The following is a 26,817-nucleotide window of genomic DNA, read 5'->3' as shown; positions in this document are numbered from 1 at the left end:
TTTCAATAAATTTTGTTTAACTTTCCTTACACCCAGACTTGGTCTCATTGGCTGTACTGTGTTTGTCCCCTGGACACACTTAGTATTTATGGCAGTGTTACGTCCCTAACTATCCAGAAACTGAAGAGCACAAGTCCCGCCCTCCATCATGTGCTCATTCAACCAGGGTACCACTGAGCGTGTCCTCACTGGCTGCATCACTGTTATGGAGGCTGCGCTGCCTCCTGCTGAAGACGCTGCAACGCACAGCGAACACAACCAGCTAGATCATGGGTGCCCCCTCTGCCCTCCCTCACAGACCTTTTCCTCACCTGCCTCATTGCCGGTGACACTTCCTAGCCCTTACGTTCCCTCTTCAGTCTTCTGCCATCAGGGAAAAGGTACCGGAGCCTCCGGGCCCGCTCCAGACTGTTGAACAGCTTCGTCCACCAAGCTGTCAGGGTGCTGAACTCTGCCCATTTACTATATTTTTCTATATCCAGAATGTTTGTTTTGTATCTGTTTTTCATCTTGCCATGTGCCTTCACATTTTGTCCATTTAGATTTTTATTTTTTTTGTGTGTGAGAAACGTTTTTCTTTTTTCTGTATGCCGTGAACATTGACAATAAAGAAATCTTGAATCTAATGAACCTCCTGATTTATTGAACTTGGTAATATCAAAAAACTTGTTTATTTATTTGATCTCTGGCTCTAGAAAGAAAATGTTTCGAAAGTCGAGTCATTTTCTTTTCTTCCCTGGCACTCAACGAAGGCGGACGCATCTCTCTCTCCCCTCTCCCTTATCTTCCCTGCTTTGCTTCTCATGTCTCGTCCTGTCTTGTCTCAAACTTTGGGAGCCTCTCTCCGCATTGCTCTCCAAATTTAAAATCATGGAATTGGTCAACTGGTCTCTCAACGCAATTGACAGAATCTTCTCGACGAGAAGCTCGGGTTCGGGGGAACCTGTCTGCCCTGACGGAACGTTTGCCGCTGGATACATGATGGACTCCTGGGAGAAGTGGAGGGTCGTGTGCCTGGCGACTCTTTCCGTAGAGGACATCGAGGATCTTTACATATTTGGAACCATGATAACAGGCTATCTGCTGATTGGATTAGGCATTGCCCTGGTGTATCGGAAAATTAGGAAGACGGTGTCAGCAGTCCAAAGCCCCATGAAGCTGCCCGACTTAATTATGGAGTGAGCAGAGCCGTTAGCACTCAGACTGTGGGTATAAATCGCAACATGGATAACATCTTGGAGAAGCTTTTTTCGGCTTTGCAAGGCGTATGGATCGATGTGAAGACCAGAATGGACAAATAGAGTAAGACGTGTCTATTGAAATGCAACTACTCGCCCTAACCCAAACAATCACAATCTAATCTGCATCCCGGCCCCTGAGCAGCACCGGCCTTGGCCAAGGTCGCTGCTGGAACAACCCCCCAGGCATAGTTCGAATTACGGGCGGTACTGGGGGGTACTGTATCCCCCATTGAAGACCCAGTACCCCCCAAAGAGACAGAAATATCACTTTTGGGGGGGGTCAAGTAATTTTTTCTGATGTTGTGAAAATAATAATAATAAAAATAACAATAGCCTACAAGTTAACTCCCATTTTCACTGTAGGGATATTTTAATGTTGCTATTTCGGAACCCCCGTTTTGGACCATACCATTTTTCACCTCTGTGGCGTTATAAGCTTCCGACGCAGATGCCGCAACTTTCTCAAGTGCAGGAGGTAGGTATCATAAAACGCGATAAAAACGCCGGGTAAATTCCTGCAGTTGGTTGATTTCACTGCTGAGCCTGATGTGCATGGGTAAATGTAAGTTGCCAGCAGAAGTTTGGCTTGTTGAAAACGCGTGATTTTACATTTATTAAAGTGTTTTGTTCTTTCATAGCTCATGTCACGTCTTGGCTAGTAAAGTGCACTCCGACGTTAGAAGAACGTTAATTACCAACGTTAGTTAGCAAGCTAAGTCTCTATTTCAAGCAAGCTTAGCTTATAGCTGTATGGTGAGGTAGGCAGGTAAAAACTCTATAGGTTTCCATTCTCATTTCATTATGAATCAATTGTGCCCTGAGAAATGAATTTGACACATGTCCTGTGTTGTTTGTTATTAGAAGTACTGATGTAGCTAAGCCTACATAAAATTACAATCTCAGCCAGAGCCAAGAGCAGCTGAATACCATGCTAGTATTTGAATTTGTTTTTAATTGGTTAGTATAGTTTTCTATTTTTTCTATTTCTATTATTTAATATCTTAGTTAAATAATAGTAGCAGACTTCTCATTATCTCACTAAGTAGGATTTGATGTTATTCACAGAGACATGAGGAAAAGGAAAGGTTGTGGAGACATCAGGCACTTTTTTGGTGCTAAAAGAGTAAGTAGGAAATGTTAGCACTAAGAGCTACAGACAATAACAGTAAAACTGTTAGGTTTTAAACACTGTTCATGTGTATGAAGGACAGGGGTGCCCAGCAGGCAGGAGAGGCACAGGATGAAAGCTGTGAGCAGGTCGCAGGGAGATCACAGGATGAGGGCAGAGTGCAGGACATACAGGAGGCAGGTGACCGATTGCTGGAGGACAACATTGCCATTCAGCAGGCAGCAGGAAGATGTCAGGAGGATGACAGTGTGCAGGACATTCGGCAGGTAGACGACAGGACAACAGTATGCAGAACATTCGGCAGGCAGCCGGCGGACGACAGTGTGCAGGACAGCAGGCAGGCAGCAGGTGGACAGCAGGCAATCAACAGTGGACAGGACAGTCATCAGCGAGAACGGAGACGGCAGGAGGACGATAGTGTGCAGGACGCTGAGCAGGCAACAGGCACACAACAGGATAAGGGCAGAATGCAGGACATTGAGCAAGCAGCAGGGAGATGGCAGGATGAGGGCAGAATACAGGACCATGAGCATGCAGCATGTGGCCAAGAGGTAAGTTAGAAATTCAGCTTTAGTTAAGGGGATGCCTGGAGTGAATCAACTCATAGCCCTTTTGTCCGGGCAGCCAGACATGAGAGAATTTGGAGAGAATTTGGAAAGTGGCAGCTAATTGTAACAGATGGGGGCACAGAAGAACAAAACTAAAAGAAAGTGTCCTTGCCTTCATGAGGTAGGCACTCTGCAACATCAAACGGGGCTATGGATTGTTTTACTCCAGATAATCGCTTTTAGGTCTACTGTGTCATCAAGACTTAAATGAGTCTTAAAGGCATATTTCTTTCTGAAGGCCACTGGAGATGAAGGGACAGAGAGGACAGAGATACCATGGACCAGAGAGCAATGGCAGGGCTGGAGAGAACGCAGCCCCTGGTTATACATAAAAGATGGATGTCTTGGGTGCAAGCCATGCAGGGATGCAAAGACTTTGCTATTGTCAGATAAATGTCCAGGCATGAATTTTTCCAGTGAATGGGTTAATGGGACAGTGGGGGGTACCTGCAAAAGGGCATTAGCCAAAAAAATATACAAACATAGGGATAGTGCTTCGCACCAGAGAGCAATTGAGATAGCACAACAGAAACAAAAGGAGGTCCTGCCAAAAGCAGTTTTGGAAACGAATGCAGCTTTAGTACAGGAAACCATTAGCTCTTTCAGAACGGCATACACAGTGGCAAAAGAAAGGTTAGCATTCAGAAAAAAGCCACCTCTGATGACTCTGCAAGAACTTAATGGTGCTGTTGTAGGGAATGTGCATAGGTCAGATCATTCTTGTGCAGAAATGGTTAACCACATTGCCAAAGAAATGAAGCAAGTGCTGGTCAAGAACATAAAAGAAAAAAAATCACGCATTTCATTAACAGTTGATGAGAGCACAATTTTTGGCCTGGCATATTTGATCATATTTATCAGGTGTGATGTCACAGGGCATGGAGATGTTGAAAACATCTTCTTAGATCTTGTTGAATTGAAGGAGGGTACAGACGCCAGTGCCATATATGATGCTTTGAGGCAAAGCCTAAAGACAGCAGGATTAGATGATGCCTTCTTACAAAAAAATCTCATAAGCATTGCAACTGATGGGGCCTCAGTTTTGACAGGATGCAAGTCTGGTGTCATTGCTAGATTTAAAACTGAATTCCCAAAGCTAAAATCCATCCACTGCATGGCTCACAGGTTGGAATTGGCTGTCCATGACTCCTTAAAATCCCTGGCTGCCTGCAATCATTTTGAAATATTCATCTCCAAGTTGTACAGTTTATTTAATCAATCTCACAAACTTGCCAGATTGCTACAAGAGGTAGCAGATGAGCTCAATGTTCAAATTCTCAAGATAGGGGAGATCTTTACAATCAGGTGGGTTGCCAGCAGCTTTAACACTGTACGAGCTGTCTGGAAGAACTACCCTGCTCTGGCTAGACTTTTCCAGATTGAAAGTGAAAATTCTGCCAACTCTGACAAGGTGAGGAAAAAGTTCCTGGGACTATTGAAGTACCTTAGCAATGCCAGCTTTGTGCATGACTTAGCCTGCATGAAGGATGTCCTACGTGAACTGCAGTCCCTGTCACTAAAACTACAAAAACGGGAGACAACCATTGTCCAGAGTTACCACCACGTCAAACAGACAACTGAGATTCTAAATGCCATGAAATCACAAGGAGGAAAGTCAGCAGCAAAGGCACAACAAGGCTTGTCAGTTGGTGTTTTTAAGGGGGTGAACATTGTTGGTGACAGAGCAGGAAAGATAAATAGCCAACAATTTTATCAAGCGGTAGTGGACAATCTGACAGCCCGAATGCCAGCTGATGACCTCATTTGCATCCTCCAGCCACTTGACAAGTCTAGCTGGCCAGAAAACCGTGAGGAATTAGTACTGTATGGAGAGACTGAGGTCCATACATTGGCAAAGCTCCTTGGTGAGCCAGGGAGGGAAGCAGTGGAGGAGTTCAGAGCTTATAAATTACAAGGGACACAGCAGGGAGCAACCCTGAAACAACTTCTCATTGCAAGCCACACTTATTTGGCTACCTCTGCTGAATGTGAGCGGGGATTTTCTGCAGTCAATGATACAGACAGAAAAACACGAAACAAACTTCGTGCAAAGAGTATGTCCTCTCTGCTTTTTGTGGACCTTAATGGTCCTCCTTTGGAGGTCTTTAACCCTGCTCCATATGTGATGTCCTGGGTAAAGGCAGGACATCGCCTTTCTAAATCATGGGTGCCAGGCAGGAAGGCAAAAGAGGGAAAACCCAGACCTCTGTGGTCAATGTTTTAAGTGAGTGAGTGTTGCAATAAATAGTCACTTGCAGTATTTCAGTTTTCAGTGATGCACTTCAAGCATAGTGCATAACTTCTGTGTGTATATAATATTTGTGTATATGTGACTCATTTTGTACAGTAGGCTACATACTGTGGTGTTGATGATACCCTGGGTATCTGATTTTTGTGGGCTACCGCTCTGTTGTTCTGGTAGTATGTTTTTTCATAGTATGCCAATGGATCACATTAAAAGGATTGATCAGGTTTCACAAATCTCAGAGTCATGTTGATTTACGTGTTGATTTACTGACACTAACTACCACCATAGAAAATATAATAGAAATGTAATAGATATAATAGAAAATTGGTTTCAGTTTATCCCAGCATATGAGAAAGTTCTGCCTTACCTCCAGGTCTAATGATAGCCTATCTAAAAATGAACCAAATCAAGATTTCATGAAATAGGCAGTATTATACTCGTTAGAATAGTATTTCAGTGTATTCAACTATTCTAACTTTTGGAAGTTGATCAAACAGATCTCTTTGGATCTATAATAGCAATAATGAGATACTGATGATCAATTTGTCGCATGTTTAGACCTTGGATGTGTTTTTGCGATCATGGTGGGGGTTGATACAGTAGTAGACCATGATGGTCATAGAAGTGAAGGAGCAGTACCCCCCAAATATGGTGGGGTAATTCGCACAGTGCCCCCAGGAGATCACTGCAGTGAGACGCTCTGTCCTATCCCTCCCTTCCTTCATGGACACCTGTTGATGGTTGACTCCGTCTGGGACCCGATCAGGGACGTCTCCATGGCAACCTGCTGTGTTATCGCGATGACATCCTGTGAACTGAGGCACTGGTTGGGAGGCTAGACGAAGCGACTGTCCAGGCTTATGTACACACACGCACCCACGGACACTTACACACATGCACATATGCAATACACCTCCCTACCCCCCAATCCCACGCCTTCGCCGCTTTCACCCCCCCAGTGAGACAGGCGGGGTCCGAAGGCGGTGCCGTAGTTGGCTGTGGCCGGGGGATGCCTGTCTGCGCTGGAACACCTCCACCCCCCCTTTCCCCAGTCCCCTGGTGCAAGTTTGCAAGTTGTTTTGAGTTTTTATGTTGTAAAGTGTGCTCATTTGTGCTTATGTTGCTGAGGTTTTTTTTTTCCCGGTCCCACACTGTACTCCCCCAGAGGAGTGTAGTCTGGGAGCTGCTTTTTTTTCTCCTCCCCTCTCCTCTTGTTTTTCTTCCCTTTTTCCTCGCCCCACTACTGTAATTTCCCCATCGCGGGATCAATAAAAGTTTCATTCATTCATTCATGTCAAGAACATTACCAGCTGACACCGACCAATCAGGAAACAAGGTGTTTATGTTTGAGTCTCACTGATTTCAAGGATCACAAAAGCTCAAAACAGAAACTTCTATGTATGGCTAAATGTATATAGCAGAGATGAGCAACTGGCGGCCCACCTCAGTCGAAGTGGCCCTTTGATTACTTTTTGAGAATTATAAATCTGTATCCTCTGCGGCACTGAATCAGTTGTAATGACACAGTTGGCCACTAGATGGTGACTCTAATGCAGACGCCGCCTCGTACAAGCTTCCACCGGGTCTTCTCCACCAGTGAAGAAGAGACGTTGAGCCGTGGCTAAGAGCAGAGGAGAGAGAAAACTTGATCGAGAAAATCGTGTGTTTCAGGTGAAAGAAGGTTATCTGTTCACAGAATGTAAAGGCAAACCTATGTGCTTATTCTGCTTAGAGACGTTATCTGCCTTGAAAGATTTCAATTTAAGTTGCCGCTACAACACGTTGCACAAAGTTAAATACGAGAAGTATACTGAAGCTGCAAGGCCTGCTATCATAGCGGACCAATAAGTACGCAAACAACAGAGACTTTTTACCAGTGGCCACTGCTGGTAGTGGTGAGGTAGAGTGGGTATACAGGGAAAATGTTGAACTCTTTATTAGATTAAAAATGCACAAATTAGTTCTTGCAATTAATGTTTCTCTGCTGTTGTGCAGCTTTCTGAGATGGATGGTGATTTGTATGTTTTATTTTCATGAACCTTTTGTACTGAAAAAATAAATAAAATAACAGTAAGAGATTATTTTTTGTTTGCTTCAATATATATATATATATATATATATATATATATATATATATACACACACAAACATATTTAAAATGGCAGTTTTATCATATCTGGTAAAGTGCACGGTCCTATGTGGTCCTCTGGTAGTGTCGATAAAAAATTGTGGCCCCCTCCATCATTTAAGTTGCCCATCCCTGGTCTAGAGCATATCACAGAGTCTATATACAGAATATATAGAACACACAGTTCTCTAGTATATACAGGACACGTTAACACACACACACAGTAACACACACAGTAACACACACAGTAACACTTGAGTGCTGATGTAAACAGTCTGTGGTCTGATCAGGTTAATTAATCCTGACGAGCCGCACTGTTTAATCCTCCTTCCTGTGTAGAACTGACCAATCAGAGCTGCCCCCCCCAACCCCCACTCCCCTTGTGTGTTCAGTCTCATTGTGGTTGTCAAGGCAGCAGCCGTGTGAGGACGGAGCACGTATGAAGGGTCGTTGTTTACCTGTGAGAGGAGACCACAGCCTGCTGACCCCCGACACACACTCTCTGTGAGTAACACACACTATAACACACACTATAACACACACGCTATAACACACACTCTCTGTGAGTAACACACACTATAACACACACTATAACACACACGCTATAACACACACTCTCTGTGAGTAACACACACTATAACACACACTATAACACACACGCTATAACACACACTCTCTGTGAGTAACACACACTATAACACACACTATAACACACACTCTCTGTGAGTAACACACACTATAACACACACTCTCTGTGAGTAACACACACTATAACACACTATAACACACACTCTATAACACACACACTATAACACACACTCTCTGTGAGTAACACGCACTATAACACACACGCTATAACACACACTCTCTGTGAGTAACACACACTATAACACACACTATAACACACACTCTCTGTGAGTAACACACACTCTATAACACACACTATAACACACACTCTATAACACACTATAACACACACACTATAACACACACTATAACACACACTGTAACACACACTCTATAACACACGCTATAACACACACTCTCTGTGAGTAACACACACTATAACACACTCTATAACACACACTCTATAACACACACTATAACACACACTCTATAACACACACTATAACACACACACTATAACACACTCTATAACACACACTATAACACACACTCTATAACACACGCTATAACACACACTCTCTGTGAGTAACACACACTATAACACACTCTATAACACACACTCTATAACACACACTATAACACACACGCTATAACACACACTCTCTGTGAGTAACACACACTATAACACACACTATAACACACACTCTCTGTGAGTAACACACACTATAACACACACTCTCTGTGAGTAACACACACTATAACACACTATAACACACACTCTATAACACACACACTATAACACACACTCTCTGTGAGTAACACGCACTATAACACACACGCTATAACACACACTCTCTGTGAGTAACACACACTATAACACACACTATAACACACACTCTCTGTGAGTAACACACACTATAACACACTCTATAACACACACTCTATAACACACACTATAACACACACTCTATAACACACACTATAACACACACACTATAACACACACTATAACACACACTGTAACACACACTCTATAACACACGCTATAACACACACTCTCTGTGAGTAACACACACTATAACACACTCTATAACACACACTCTATAACACACACTATAACACACACTATAACACACACACTATAACACACTCTATAACACACACTATAACACACACTCTATAACACACGCTATAACACACACTCTCTGTGAGTAACACACACTATAACACACTCTATAACACACACTCTATAACACACGCTATAACACACACTCTCTGTGAGTAACACACACTATAACACACTCTATAACACACACTCTATAACACACACTATAACACACACTCTATAACACACACTATAACACACACACTATAACACACTCTATAACACACACTATAACACACACTCTATAACACACACTATAACACACTCTCTGTGAGTAACACACACTATAACACACTCTATAACACACACTCTATAACACACACTATAACACACTCTATAACACACCCTATAACACACTCTATAACACACACTCTATAACACACACTATAACACACACTCTATAACACACACTATAACACACACACTATAACACACTCTATAACACACACTATAACACACACTCTATAACACACACTATAACACACACTCTATAACACACACTCTACAACACACACTCTATAACACACACTATAACACACACTCTATAACACACACACTATAACACACACTCTATAACACACACTCTATAACACACACTATAACACACACTCTATAACACACACTCTACAACACACACTCTATAACACACACTCTATAACACACACTATAACACACACTCTATAACACACACTATAACACACACTAACCCTAACACACACTCTATAACACACACTATAAAACACACTCTATAACACACACTATTACACACACTCTATAACACACACTCTATAACACACACTCTATAACACACACTCTATAACACACACTATAACACACACTCTATAACACACACTCTACAACACACACTCTATAACACACACTATAACACACACTCTATAACACACACACTATAACACACACTCTATAACACACACTCTATAACACACACTCTATAACACACACTCTACAACACACACTCTATAACACACACACACATACACGTGAACCAGGCTAACAGTGGACTGTCATTCTTCATTGACTAACAGGGGACTTGGGTTTCTGGGCATTTTTAATCAAAAACAATTACATAGAAAATTTACTTTAAAGGCCTTTTACCACATTATTACTTAAAATGTGCTTTTTAATTTTTTTTGAAGAAAAAGCAAAGAGGGTACTTGCATCTTTGAGCGATCTCTACCTATCAAGCAGGGGACCTCCCACTGCTACAGTGACACTATCTGCAGCCATTGTTTCACCTAATGAGTGCCTGTTTACTGCCAAGCCTTTGATTCTTTCAAATGATAATTTAACTTTAATGTTATCAACATTTAAACCTTTCTCTGTGATACAAATATTAAATAATCATGGCCACTGGAATTCTGAGAATAAAAAATGTTTATCTTCAAATTAGGAGTAACTTCGCTGCATGCACTAATTTCAAATGCTGCAGTATTAGCAGCAAAATTGACTTTTATCTGGGATTCATAATAATTAAAAATAAATCTCAAAGTTACTAAACATAAGTGTGCAGTTCATCTGGGGTGTTTTAACCACTGGTGCAGAGTAGTAATGTTCCCAAATCTGTGTACAAAATGTGCCAGAACACATCAGGCAAGATAAGCCATAAGATATTGATGTGGAATAGGCAGTCATTTTGAGTTACGCTGAGCCAAGTTAGATCTGTCTTTGCATATAGTAATCACTCTTTCCTGCATTAGAACATGTTTCCAACCTGATCTGATCTGTCCTCCTATGGAATCAATTACAACCTCTGTCAGAGCTAGTACAACAAGAGGCACAACCGTAAAGAGGACATGTCACCGTTCAAAAAACTAAACAAGAGGGAAAAGAAAAACAACCAGGATGAAGTTACAAATAAAATGGGCAGGCGTAAGATAATTTATTTATATTTTTAATCACTCTGATCACTTTTATTAGACATTCAAAGCTGTCTAATCCAAATTTTAAAAAAAACTGCTGCTGAGATTTTACAAGCCCTGGATTCCAATTTATAATAATAATTCACACATATAGTAATTTGCACATAAAGGGCTGCAACATTTGCTCATACACATTACCAAAAAAAGGACATGAGTCCACTGTTGGCTGGCAAATTATGACACAAGTTCCCTCTTGGATAGCACACAGCGACAGTCACATTCCAGCATGGGTGAAAAGAAGAAATAAGCAAGATTATTTAAAACTTAACTCAATATCTCAACTAAATAATTCAAGAATTAAACATGATTAGTTAATATGTTCTTTGTTTTTGTTTTTGAATACAGCATGATGGCTCTATTAAAGCGTAATTAAAATGAAAAGCTACCCAGAGGGCAACGGAGTACCTGAAAATCTAAAAATGGGGAAAGAAAAGAAAAACAACTAGGAAGAAATAATAAAATGGTTTATAGCCAGATCTTCTATACTTATAGAAGACTATTTGTTGTACTATTTGTTCATTTACATTAGAGCAAAAGGTCCACACTTAAATAGTGTGTAACGACACAAGTCCACTGTTGGCTGGCAAATAATGACACAAGTTCCCTCTTGGATAGCATGGAGCGATACACTCCAAAATGGATGAATAACAGAAAAAAGCAAAATGAATGGTAGTTTTTTGTTTGTTTTGTTAGTTTTTTTCCAGCGTAATAGTCTCTTGAGAGATGATTTAATATGTTTTTTGTAACAAAACACAAAGACTTCCTGACCAGTTTCAAGTTTGAGTTGTTTTAAATGAAGGGCAACCCATGAGGCAGCAGAGAATTTTTAAAACTTAGAAGAAAAAAGTTTCACATGATCTGTGTTTTTTTTGTGTGTGCATTGAAGTAACATCCTGTAGGGTTAAGGGGGGTTAGGTTGGGAAAGAAAATGCTGCAGAGGGACGGGGGAATAAAATGTATAAAATATGTTTGTTTGGCTCCTTTTGATGAACCAATGCTGGTTAAAAAGCGTAGGAAAAGAATATATTAAAAGTTATAAACATAATAAAAACAACATCAAAATAATAAAAAAAGGTAATGACAATTAGTAATAAAATAGACAAACATATTAATGGTTCTAAGACACAAGGGTGTTGTGGTGAGCTTCTAATAAAATTCCATGGTAGGGGATCCCCTCTGAAAGCTGATGCCTGGAAATTGGGGTGACTAAAAAGATAATTCCTCTCTGTGGGTTTAACATAAATAAATAAATGTTACGGAAATTCTTTTATCAAGAGTCACAGAGTCACTGGAGTTTCGTTTAAAAGTTTTACTTGCAGCAAGGAGTTGACACATGCACTACAGCAAGTACAGAGTCAACCGGCAATAATAAGATTACATACACTTTTGTCTAATAGGTGGTCCTGACCTAGTGATGGTTACAGAGAGACAGCCTTGCTAAATTTGTCATAATAAACAGAGCCATAATAAAAGTAGACCTGGCACATCGGTGCCCCACCTGTGGGAAGAAGACGGAAGCAAACATTTTTTTTTGCGACCGTTTAAACTTGGTATTTTTCCAATAAATAAATAAATAAGGAAACTCATATGGTGAGGCAAAGTCAAAATCAGCATGCACAATACAAATATTTTTATTAAAATATTAATAAAATCACATCAAATCAACATGCATTTAAAATAAAACACACTAAAACAATACTCATGTTGTCCCAACTCCCCTAAAATGGTTAGGAGGAACAGGCGTTGCCATTGCAGACCACGTAAAGTGGCAGCCAAATGGAGCTCTCTACTTGGAGATGGTCCGATGGCTGCAGCTCTTTGAATCCCTCCTTGTCAAGGACGACCATGTAGTTCTCTGGAGTCTCTGTCTGTGTAAGTCCATACTCCTGGTGGTCTCCCTACTCCTCTGGTCGTGCATGCGGAGGTTAGGTTGATGGTTAGGTCCCCGTCCTCTCCATGGAGGACAAAGGAGTGCACTATTTTGAAGACTGATTTTCGGGGTCCCATACTTAGAAGTTTTGGTGGGAAATTTTTCTAGCAGATTGATATGTATACATAGGGAAATACAAATATGTGCAAATATTTGACCCCTCTAGACTTGTTTCTTGGGCCCTAAGACATCAAGCAAAGCCTTCTGGATCTCCAAGTTCTGGTGGCCATCGGGCACCTTTGACACTGTGATCTTGGTGGCTTTGTTGAGAGCGCTGACCCACTCCACAAGGTCCTGCTGATCACTGGCCTGCAGGAAGAACTTCCTCATCCCGGCATTGATAACAAAGCAGAACTCTGCTTTATGCCTCAGCTTAGTGACATCGCTGACCTTAGAAATGTAAGTGAGCTTAAGGGAGCCAACACACAATTTTGGCAAAGGCAGTGATGTCCTTTTCGATGTTGTACTTCTCCATGGCATCCTGCTGCATTTCATCAGACATATTTGTGTTCTTGATCACTGCCTTCTTGTCAGACATGATGGCTTTCTGGCGTCTTTCAGCAAAGTCTTAATATTGGAATGGGGTTAGGCAGAAAATAAAATAAAATAACTAAACTTTACTGTTATGATTCAAACAAAGGGAAAAACAGGTAAAAGGTCCCATGAAGGCCGGTCCTGGCTTTGAAATTATGCGGTTGACATTGTTTGCTCTTATCCACAAGGAGAGAAAAAAGGCAAAGTCCACATTCAGCCTGTCCGCTATTGAGGTGACCCTTTTGGCTACAATTTTTCCACTCAGAGATGTTCTCCTTGATCCATTTCAGGACAGCTGGTTCTGCATACAGGTTATCAAGGTTAGGGGGTAAGGAACTGAACCCGTCTCCCTTGTGGTCCCTGTCTGGTTCGAGGTAGTGGCAAAGCAGCTGGTTGTGTAACAAACGTATACCACCAATTAACATTAGCCCTCCATTCATGACATGGATGCTGTAATCAAACAGAGAGTACATAGCATACCTTTATCTTTTGCTCGTTTCTCCTCTTCTTTTTGTCCTAAATTGGGCACCTGATGGCTTTGACCTTTTTCTGTCCATCTCTGTTTATTTGGCACTCGATTCTACGGACACCTTTCATCAACCTGATAACGGATTCCATAGATTAACAGGTTATTCGCTGTACCTTTTACAGATGCTTCTGTCAATGCTTAAACGGATAATTCCGTGGATTTACAGGTTCCATTTAGTTGAATTGTTCATAGTCATCTATTTTCTTCTAAGTTTTAAAAATTCTTTGCTGCCTCATGGGTTGCCCTTCATTTGAAACAGTCTCAAACTTGAAACTGGTCAGGAAGTCTTTGAGTTTTGTTACAAAAAACATATTAAATCATCTCTCAAGAGACTATTAAGCTGGAAAAAAAACTAACAAACAAAAAACTATCATTCATTTAGTTTTTTTCTGTTATTCATCCATTTTGGAGTGTAAGTATCGCTCCATGCTATCCAAGAGGGAACTTGTGTCATTATTCGCCAGCCAACAGTGGATTCATGTCCTTTTTTTTTTTGGTAATGTGTATGAGCAAATATTGCAGCCCTGTATGTGCAAATTACTATATGTGTGAATTATTTATGCTATAAAACTAAAGAAAGTCCCAGAAATATGTACTGTTCAACAAATTCAACTCTTTCTCCGAGCAAAATGACATAGGTCGCCTATGCAATGGTGGAACACTCATACTCCTCCATGTATACTTTAGGACAGAAAACCATGTATTGCTGATTATTGTGTTTCCTGCTCTGCTTCTCCTGAGGGGAATAAACATTTGCCTAAAATAGAGAGGACTATATTTGTTTGAAGTTTCTGAACTTGTTGAAATTGTTCTGAATTTGGATTGCTTTCAGCAGGATATTCAGTTGGTGAGTTGTTGATTGACCGTCTGGGGGTGGGGGGTGGGGTGTAAAGACTAGAGTGGAGTGGTGGGGGGGTGGAGGGCCAGCAGGGGGTCCAGAGCTGAATCTGTTGCTTGGCTTTGATGTTGAAGCCGGTGATCAACTTCATGTCCCTCCACACATCCCGGGAGTTGTTCTGTTGGAGTTTGGCCTCCAGCTTCCTCCTATAGTCGTCCTTACATTCCCTCAGCTTGACCTTGAGTTGCCACTGTATCCTCTTCAACTTGTCCTCATCTCCAGATCTAAAGGCCTGCTCCTTCTTGTTCAGCAGACCCTTCATCTGGCTGGTGATCCAAGGCTTGTTGTTAGGATAACAGCGGACAGTCCTTGTAGGGATTGCTGTATAAGTTGATATAGTCCATGATACAGTAAGTACTGCCTTGGAAGACCAGTATGTTATAAGTTTATTAGAGATGATATATAGGACAAATCAGATGGAGGCTAGATTAACCCCAAGACTTGCACTGATGAAAAACTGCAAGATTATGTTTTACCACCATAAGATATTGGATTTGCTGCTGTTTCTTACTATCCATCTCCATTTTTGTCATGGGTATAAATACACTAACCTTTAGTTAATTTTTTTTTTCTGATCACGATAGACTGTATCACACAATACTGGGCACATATGATGAAGAAAATCTGAAATGAAACAATTAGGACAACAATATACTGATGGGGCTTATTTTAAGACAGAAAGGGCCACGTAGCCACACAAATTCCAGTAGACCATAAGCATCTTACTGTTGTCCAAAATATTAACCTCAAAACACAGGTCACACTTATTGATGAAATTAAACTCATATATTAGTGTTGCAATTGCTTCTGAAATATTGTCAGTAAAACAAGAAACACAAAATATTTAATCCTAAATCCTGGACTTGTATAGTTTAACTTGTATGGAAATGGGCTGCTAAAACGGACCTCTGAAGGAGTCACACAAAGCTTCTTTCAGGATCAGCACAAATTCTGAAACTTCATCTATTCACTGAGTTTGGTTAACTAGAGTTGTATTGTGTGCCACTGAGATACAAGTGTATAGTTCATTTAAAGTGTTTCACCTCACACTTCAAAAGTGTGGAGTGAACCACTGCAGTTAAAAAGTTTGCTTAGAACTGAGATCACGCTTCTCTGGTGCAATTTTTTTTCACGAAATGTTTATTGCACTGATGAACTTTAACAAAACAAAAAAACATAAGATGACTGAGGAAACTTGTAATGCTGCAACGAGGGCAAAACACACTTAACTATGCACCTCACACTGTTTGTCATCGTGTGGCTTAAATCCAAAATACTTCCACACTGCTGAATGACAACCTTTTATGGGCATGAGTTTGGTTCGGGTGGGTGGATGACTCTCACCACTACCACCTGGGTTTTCGTTGCCATCCATTTAACCCTCCTTATCGCAGACTTTCCTCCGCTCTATCTCTCACTTACTCTTTCCAAACACTCAATTTTTTGCAAACCTTTCTGTGTTAAATCAAATCATTTTCATTTCACGTGAGTTGTGTCTCAGTCTGAATTGGAAATGTCATCTTGGCTATGAGTAGCTAGCAGCCCTGAAGCCCAAGGTAGAGAGGCCCAATGGTTACCATCCCCCACGATGCAGACAGTGAAGGACTGATAGCTTCATTACCACAAATTCACACTCTCTCTCTGCTTGATGTCACTCACTTTCAGACAGCACTCACTACAATTCAACCTTAAAAGTTTGGATCTGTGAGGACCTTAGATGCTGTGTCACTTCACTGTTTCTATGTAGAGGTTCCTGTAGACCCATAAAAAATATGCAACTCTTCCTAAAAAAAAAAAAAAAAAAAGTACAATTACATTGCTTACTACAACATACACTATATTACCAAAAGTATTCGCTCACCTGCCTTTACTCATTCTATGAACTGAAGTGCCATCCCATTCCTAACTCATAGAATTCAATATGATGTCGGTCCACCTTTTGCAGCTATTACAGCTTCAACTCTTCTGGGAAGACTGTCCACAAGGTTGAGGAGAGTGTTTATAGGAATTTTTGACCATTCTTCCAAAAGCGCATTGGTGAGGTCACACACTGATGTTGGTCGAGAAGGCCTGGCTCTCAGTCTCCGCTCTAATTCATCCCAAAGGTGTTCTATCGGGTTCAGGTCAGGACTCTGTGCAGGCCAGTCAAGTTCATCCACACCAGACTCTGTCATCCACGTCTTTATGGACCTTGCTTTGTGCACTGGTGCACAGTCATGTTGGAAGAGGAAGGGGCCCGCTCCAAACTGTTCCCACAAGGTTGGGAGCATGGAATTGTCCAAAATGTTTTGGTATCCTGAAGCGTTCAATGTTCCTTTCACTGGAACTAAGGGGCCAAGCCCAGCTCCTGAAAAACAACCCCATACCATAATTCCTCCTCCACCAAATTTCACAGTTGGCACAATGCAATCTGAAATGTACCGTTCTCCTGGCAACCTCCAAACCCAGACTCGTCCATCAGATTGCCAGATGGAAAAGCGTGATTCATCACTCCAGAGAACGCGTCTCCACTGCTCTAGAGGCCAGTGGCGGCGTGCTTTACACCATTGCATCCGACGCCTTGCATTGCACTTGGTGATGTGTGGCTTGGCTGCAGCTACTCGGCCATGGAAACCCATTCCATGAAGCTCTCTGCGTACTGTACTTGGGCTAATCTGAAGGTCACATGAAGTTTGTAGCTCTGTAGCAATTGACTGTGCAGAAAGTCGGTGACCTCTTTGCACTATGCGCTTCAGCATCCGCTGACCCCTCTCCGTCACTTTACGTGGCCTACCACTTCGTGGCTGAGTTGCTGTTTTTCCCAAACGCTTCCATTTTGTTATAATAGAGCTGACAGTTGACTGTGGAATATTTAGGAGCGAGGAAATTTCACGACTGGATTTGTTGCACAAGTGGCATCCTATGACAGTTCCACGCTGGAATTCACTGAGCTCCTGAGAGCGGCCCATTCTTTCACAAATGTCTTGTTTCACAGTCTGCATGCCTGAGTGCTTGAATTTATACACCTGGGGCCAGGCCAAGTGATTAGAACACCTGATTCTGATCATTTGAATGGGTGAGCGAATACTTTTGGTAATATAGTGTATATATGGTTTATATGAAACATACGAAGAGAATAAAGAATCTACATGCTTAGGAATGTATAGCTGCATACATTAAAGCACTCACCACAATTCAACATTAAAAGTTGGGATCTGTGCTGTGTTATTTCGTTGTTTCAATGTAGAGGTTTTTTTTCTAGCTAGGTAATTATATGAAACATACGAAGAGGATAAATGATCTATTCCCTTATTCCCGAAACATCCATCAAAATTACATTCACATTACTAGTTTAAGAGACAAATTTCTTCAAACAGTGTGACCTAGGTTTTCAGGTTAATATTAAGACATAAGTAATATGCTCATGGTGGCCATGCAGGCCTTCGTGTCTTGAATCATTAATGTTTATTCCAATTGTCCACATCAGCCACAGAATATTTTATACTAGAGCATTTTATTCGTCTGATTAAGTGTTTCAGTTCAGTCTCTAAATGTCTTTTTCTGTACTATGGGAGTGTAAATGTCGCTCCTCACCATCTAACAGGGGACACGTGTCCTTTAGTTCTATCAAACAGGGGAATTAGGGCATTTCAATGTGTACAATGTCCAACTCCACTTTTAAACTGTGCATAAGCCCAGAGCAAAGAAAGATACAACGTCCAAAGGTGTTGCATTTAGTCTCTTAATTAATCATAGGAGTGTTTTGGGCGTTACATGAACTAAAACAGTCATAGTGTTATCTCCCATTCCCCTTACAAGCTCGGTGCACTGGTACTTTAATATTTGGGACAGGTTTGTGATCATTGGTCGACCCTCTGCCTCCTTCATCTCCCAGTACTCTATCTTATCAACAACTGCATCTGACAGCATACAGTATAGGCTACAGAAGCATCCAGTTTTGCTGAGGGACAGGTTTGTGATTGTTGGTGGTATAAAATAGGGCTGTCTATGTCTTTTTCTGTACTATGGGAGTGTGAATGTCACTTCTCACCATCTAACAGGGGACACGTGTCGTTTAGTGCAAAACTTCCAAAATGCAACAAAGACTCCTGTGAACCTTCTGTGAGATAGCGAATATATACCATCCTGGCCAACTATCTGGACAGTGACTGGTCCTTTGGATGAAGCACAAATTGCTAACTAATACCTGGTACTGTGAAGCAAATCTTATAACAAACTTCCTCCCAAATTTGGGTTTTATGTTGGATTACACTGGTGAGGACCATAGTTGTACTGGGTCATTTATATTGGTTGAGGAAAATTTCTTTCCTTGCTTAGTAATTATCATTATCAGTAATTATCAACTTTTGTCTGTATACACTATAAATATGGACATGTAATTCATCAATTTCTCTCAGAGCCAACACAAAGAGCTTTGTGTGTCAAACAATGTTTTGAACTTTATCCTATACAACTAAAGAAAGTCCCAGAAATATGTAATGATCAACAAATTGACATAGGTCTCCCATGCAATAGTGGAACACTCATACTCCTGCATGTATACTTCAGGACAGAAAACCATGTATTGTTGATTATTGTGTTTCCTGCTCTGTATCTCCTGAGGGAAATAAACATTTCCCTAAAATAGCAAAAAATATTTAATTTCCTAAATCCTGTACTTCCAGTATTTGGGAAATATTTTGTGTTTCCAGCGATGGGTCACAACACTCTATTCCCATCCAAATATAACATTTTAAAAGCAATTGTAACACTAATTTAAAAGTTTAATTTCATCAAAGAGTAGGATCTAAATTTCCAGGTCAATATTGGAATATGAGTAATATGCTTTTGGTCTACTGAAGTTCGTGTGGCCATGCAAGCTTGTGTGAAATTTTTTGCAAACCTTTCTGTGTTAAATCAATCATTTTCATTTCACGTGAGTTGTGTCTCAGTCCGAGTTGGAAATGTCGTCTTGGCTATGAGTAGCTAGCAGCCCTGAAGCCCTTGGTAGAAAGGCCCAATGGTTACCATCCCCCACAATGCAGACACTGAAGGACTGATAACCTCATTACCACAGATTCACACTCTCTCCCTGCTTGATGTCACTCACTTTTAGACAGCAGCACTCACTACAATTCAACCTTAAAAGTTCAGATCTGTGAAGACCTTGGATGCTGTGTCACTTCACTGTTTCCCATAAAAAATATGCAACTCCTCCTAAAAAATTAAGTAAAATTACATTGCTTACTACAACATATGTATGGTTTATATGAAACATACAAAGAGAATAAAGAATCTACATGCTTAGGAATGTATAGCTGCATACATTAAAGCACTCACCACGATTCAGCATTAAAAGTTGGGATCTGTGCTGTGTCACTTCACCGTTTCGATGTAGAGTTTTCTTTTCTATCTCGGTAATTATATGAAACATACGAAGAGGATAAATAATCTATTCCCCTATTCTCAAAACAACCGTCAAAATAACATTCACATTACTAGTTCATTCATTCATTTTCTATACCCGATTATTCCTGTTAATGGTCACGGGGGTCTGCTGGAGCCTATCCCAGCTGTCATCGGGCGAGAGGCAGGGGTACACCCTGGACAGGTCGCCAGTCCATCACAGGGCTGACATTACTAGTTTAAGAGACAAATTTGTTCAAACAGTGTGACCTAAGTTTTCAGGTTAATATTAAGATGTAAATAATATGCTCATGGTGGCCATGCAGGCCTTTCTGTCTTGAAACATTAATGTCTTTGTGTTTTGTTACAAAAAACACATTAAATCATCCCACAAAACAAACAAAAAACTACCATTCATTTAGCTTTTTTCTGTTATTCATCCATTTTGGAGTGTAAGTATCGCTCTATGCTATCCAAGAGGGAACTTGTGTCATTATTCGGAAGCCAAGAGTGGACTTGTGTTGTTCCACACTATTTAAATGTGGACCTTTTGCTGTAATGCAAATGAAAAAATAAAATAGATTTCTATAAGTATAGAAGATCTGGCTATAAACCATTTTATTTTTTTTTATTTTCTTTGCCCATTTTTAGATTTTCAGGTCCTTATCACTCTGTTGCCCTTTGAGTAGCCCTTCATTTTAATTCCGCTTTAATAGAGCCATCATGCTGTATTTAAAACAAAAACAAAGAACATATTAACTAATCATGTTTAATTCTTATTTAATTATTTAGTTGAGATATTGAGTTAAGTTTTAAATATTCTCGCTTATTTCTTCTTTTCACCCATGCTGGAGTATGACTGTCGCTCTGTGCTATCCAAGAGGGAACTTGTGTCATAATTCGCCAGCCAACAGTGGACCTTTTTTGTTTTTGGTAATGTGTATGAGCAAATATTGTATCCCTGTATGTACAAATTACTATATCTGTGAATTATTATTATAAAGTGGAATCCAGGGCTTGTAAAATCTCAGCAGCAGTTTTTTGAGATTTGGATTAGACAGCTTTGAATGTCTAATAAAAGTGATCAGAGTGAATAAAAATATAAATAATCTTACCCATTTTATTTGTAACTTCATCCTGGTTGTTTTTCTTTTCCTTCTCGTTTAATTTTTAAATACTTATTAATTAAATATTGGGTGTTATTTTATTTTGTATACTATTTTGTATACTATAATACTTAATTATTATATAATACAAATTATTTTGCTGCCTTGTGGGTAGCATTTTGTTTAAGACAGTCATAAGCTTGAAACTGATTAGGAAATGCACATTAAGCTTTAGTTTCACACAAGTATCATAAATTAAATTTAGTTTCTTTTATTTATCCATGCTGGAGTGTGCCTTTTGCTCTATGCTATCCAAGAACGAACTTGTGTCATTATTCGTCAGCTATCAGTGGACTTGTGTCGATCCATGCTATATAAGTGTGGACGTTTTTCCGTAATGTACAACAACAAACAAATTATATTCCTTTAGGTAAAGACTGAGCATACACGTTGAAAACTGACATCCAGGCCTTGTGAAAACTGGTTTGGTGAGTATTTTGAAATGGTCTACGGTCTAGTCAAAATCTGATATTAAGTCAGACTCTAAATAAGGTATTACTGCTTACTTAAAACCGAGAAGAGGTTAATTCGTCTGACCATTTTATTTCCAATTTACTTAATCTCCTGCTTCCTGGGCAGTCCTTTATTTTAATAGTGTCAAGCTCGAAACTTATCTACTTGATATCTTCTAAAGCTGAACCTTTATATTTTGTTTCAAATGCATGATGAATTGTGTTTCAATAGAGTGGTTTCTTCACTACGTAGTTTGATGAATAGCCCTACTACTATCTGAATGACTGGCTGGGGCTGCAAGCCATTCAGACAATGGAGGAGTGTTAAGAAACGACGCGTGTGAATGACGTGTGAAAATCCATGCTCCAGTCAGCAGAGGCACCGCTGAGTATGGGGTTTAACACTCACATACCTGCAAGTCCCCACTTTGCTTAATATTAAAAAATTTCACGAGAGCGTCTTAGACATGATTTTAGCTTGATTTAAGGCATAACAAACAGGGGACTTAAAAAATGTGCCCTGTTCAACTGTAAGTCCCCTGTTTGTTGGTGTGTAACGACGCCGATGTCCACTGTTACGCTGGTTGACAAGTGCTCTATAACACACACTATAACACACACTCTATAACACACACTATAACACACACTAACCCTAACACACACTCTATAACACACACTATAAAACACACTCTATAACACACACTATTACACACACTCTATAACACACACTCTATAACACACACTCTACAACACACACTCTATAACACACACTCTATAACACACACTATAACACACACTCTATAACACACACTATAACACACACTAACCCTAACACACACTCTATAACACACACTATAAAACACACTCTATAACACACACTATTACACACACTCTATAACACACACTCTATAACACACACTCTATAACACACACTATAACACACACTCTATAACACACACTATAACAGTTTGTATCATAAGATTCCACATGTACACTTTAGTCAGATATGTGTATCTATGACAGATGTATGTTTATCTTGCTGTTCTCTTCTCTCTTTCTTCTGTCTGTTCCCGGCTGGCCTCAGGCAGATGGGTCCCTCCATATGAGCTGGGTTCTGCTCGAGGTTTCTTCCTGTTAAAAGGGAGTTTTTCCTGCCACCGTTGCCTTCAGGCTTGCTCTGGGGGTTTCAGGCCGGGTTTTTGTAAAGCGTCTTGAGACGATTTGTATTGTTATTGACGCTATATAAATAAAATTGAATTGAATTGAATTGAATAACACACACTAACCCTAACACACACTATAACACACTATAACACACACTAACCCTAACACACACTATAACACACACTATAACACACACTATAACACACACTAACCCTAACACACACTATAACACACACTATAACACACACTATAACACACACACTATAACACACACTATAACACACACTATAACACACACTAACCCTAACACACACTATAACACACACTATAACACACACTATAACACACACACTATAACACACACTATAACACACACTAACCCTAACACACACTATAACACACACTAACCCTAACACACACTCTATAACACACACTAACCCTAACACACACTCTATAACACACACTATAAAACACACTCTATAACACACACTATTACACACACTCTATAACACACACTCTATAACACACACTCTATAACACACACTCTATAACACACACTCTATAACACACACTATAACACACACTAACCCTAACACACACTATAACACACTATAACACACACTAACCCTAACACACACTATAACACACACTATAACACACACTATAACACACACTAACCCTAACACACACTATAACACACACTATAACACACACTATAACACACACACTATAACACACACTATAACACACACTAACCCTAACACACACTATAACACACACTATAACACACTCTAAGGCCTCGTCCACACGTACGAAAACGATCTTTTCCCTCTCCGTTTTCGATCATCGTTTCAAGAAATATCCGCGTCCACACGGATCCGTTTCAACACGACCGAAAACGCTACTTCCTATTCCAGGCCTATAGGTGGCGCTGTTTCGGTTTCAGAAATTCACCAAAAACGGAGAGGAAGAGGCGGAGCATGCGCACAAATCTTGAGCGCTGTTTACAAATCGCCTTTTTTGCTCAGCGTGGTGGTACAGGAGCGTGATATTTAGCCCTAGTAACCCTAATAGGCTCAATATCTTCTCCAGCAGGAAAACTAGCATGTAGTCCGCCATTGTTGTTGATGTTGTTATGAGACGTCTTGCGGGAGGTGGAAGGCTGCTCGGGAGTGTGGCGATGACGTCATCGTTTTCCCCGTATTCGCCGTCCACATGAAAACGCAAAAGCTGCGTTTGCGAATTTCTCCACCCTGGGACCCGTTTTCAGAAAAGTGCGTTTTAGGGCAATGCGTTTACAGGATACGTGTGGACGAAAGGCCAAAACGATGAAAAACTTCTGCGTTTCGGCGTTTTTGCGTTTCCGTGTGGACGGGCACTATAACACACTCTATAACACACACTATAACACACACTCTCTGTGAGTAACACACACTATAACACACTCTATAACACACACACTATAACACACACTCTGTGAGTAACACACACTATAACACACTCTATAACACACACTCTATAACACACACACTATAACACACACTCTCTGTGAGTAACACACACTATAACACACTCTATAACACACACTCTATAACACACACACTATAACACACACTCTATAACACACACTATCTGTTAGTCTTGAATACCTGTGGTCTGTTGCAGGTCGGGGGTCAGGCTGGGTGAACAGGTGCAGTCGGGGGGCGTGGCTTCAGGGTACCGGACTGTGTCTTACAGCTGTCAGTCAACCACCGGGTTGTCAAGGCAACGGTCGTCACCGTCTCCGACTCGTCGTCTGCGTTTTGAAGATGAGACGGAGACGGAGGCGGAGTCTCGTTACGTGGAGCGACAGCAGCAGAGGAGACGCGTGGGGCAGCGGGGGACAGGTGTCCTCGTGTCTAAACCTCACCAGAACCTGTACATCAGTAAGGTAGGGGCGGGGCTAAGGGAGGCGGGGCCTCTTGTTGACAGACAGCAGAGAAGAGCGGTGGGAGGCCAGAGTTCAGGAGATTTGGGTGTTAACCTGGACCTAGACCTCCGTCTACAACCACCTGTAACCAAGGACAGGGGGCGGAGCTTAAACCTGCGGACTGAACCAATCAGAGAGACCTACATTGGCTCCATCACAACCCAGGTGGAACGTAATGGAGCCCAGAGGCCTAAGACCATACCCACCACTGACCTGCCAATCAATCCCTATGCCCCTCACTGTGTGGCCACGCCCCCTCAGCCCTTCAGATGCACCGCCACCTTGTCTCCTCCACTTATGATGTCACGGACACGTGCCAGGGCCAATGGCACTAAGGCAGCACAAGATCTGAACCAGAACCAGATGTCCCACAGAGAGCACCAGTCTGGGGGGGGACTGAGGGAGGAGGACGGCCTGAAAGCCACCACAAAGAACTCCCCCTCTTCCTCATCTTCCTCCTCCTCATCCTCCTCTGCAGGGAGGGGCTCAGGTACAACATCCACCTGACACACGATCACATGGTCTCCACCAATAAAAATGCCTGTTTACAGTCGGACATGTAAACTGTTCACAGTCACATTAAACACATCATGTTATATAATATTATAACATTTACGTATCACGGGCGTCACAGTGGCGAGGTGGTCAGCACCGATGCCTCACAGCCAGAAGGTTCTGGGTTCTCTCCAGGTTCTCCAGCTTCCTCCCACCGTCCAAAGACATGCTGGTTAGGTTCACTGGTGATTCTAAATTGGCCGTAGGTAATAGAGAGCCGAAGTCCCGCCCCTTCTACTTCCGGGTTATGGGACCTATCTTTCTAAAACATATGAACGGCAGTCTATGGAGAAAGATAAATTATTTTCTGGTCCCGATCGACTTGTGCCTTGGATTATACATATGTTGTTTTTCAGAATAAAAAATGATTTTACATGTCAAGAATGTCACAGTTTGTCTCAAGATAGTTCAGTAAAACGCTATGGAAAATACGTAATTAAACGAACTACAAGTCCCGCATGCTGGCGCGTACAGAACCGACCACAACTCCCTTGGTGTAACTACAGCTCTGGACATGACCCGATTTATAATGATTTTCACCTCGTTTGATGCTTCTACCTTCGTCCTGGAAGAAGACGGTAAAGCTCAACAAGGAGACAGCCATAGTTCTCTAGTGACGTACATTGTTCTAGACGAGAGATGTAGTTCACTAAGCGATCTCATACAAAACCTAATGTTGTTCAGCTTATTTACGTCAAATAATTTATCTCTTGACGTGAAAAAAAATCTTTTAAATTCACACACATCATATGTGAAATTCATGCCACAATTCGAACGGGACCAGAAAATAATTATGATCTCTCCATAGACTGCCATTCATATATTTTAGAAAGATAGGTCCCATGACCCGGAAGTAGAGGGGCGGGACTTCGGCTCTCTATTGGTCCAGGGTGGACCCCCCCTCTAGACCAATGACAGCTGGGATAGACTGGAGACCTGTCCAGGGTGGACCCCCCCCTCTAGACCAATGACAGCTGGGATAGACTGGAGACCTGTCCAGGGTGGACCCCCCCCTCTAGACCAATGACAGCTGGGATAGACTGGAGACCTGTCCAGGGTGGACCCCCCCTCTAGACCAATGACAGCTGGGATAGGCTCCAGACCCCCATGACCCTTCACAGGACAAGAGGTTACAGAAGATGAATGAAT

The sequence above is a fragment of the Chelon labrosus genome (genome assembly GCF_963514085.1).
Source record: "Chelon labrosus genome assembly, chromosome: 7".
Taxonomy (NCBI): domain Eukaryota; kingdom Metazoa; phylum Chordata; class Actinopteri; order Mugiliformes; family Mugilidae; genus Chelon; species Chelon labrosus.
This window is presented reverse-complemented; position numbering follows the sequence as displayed.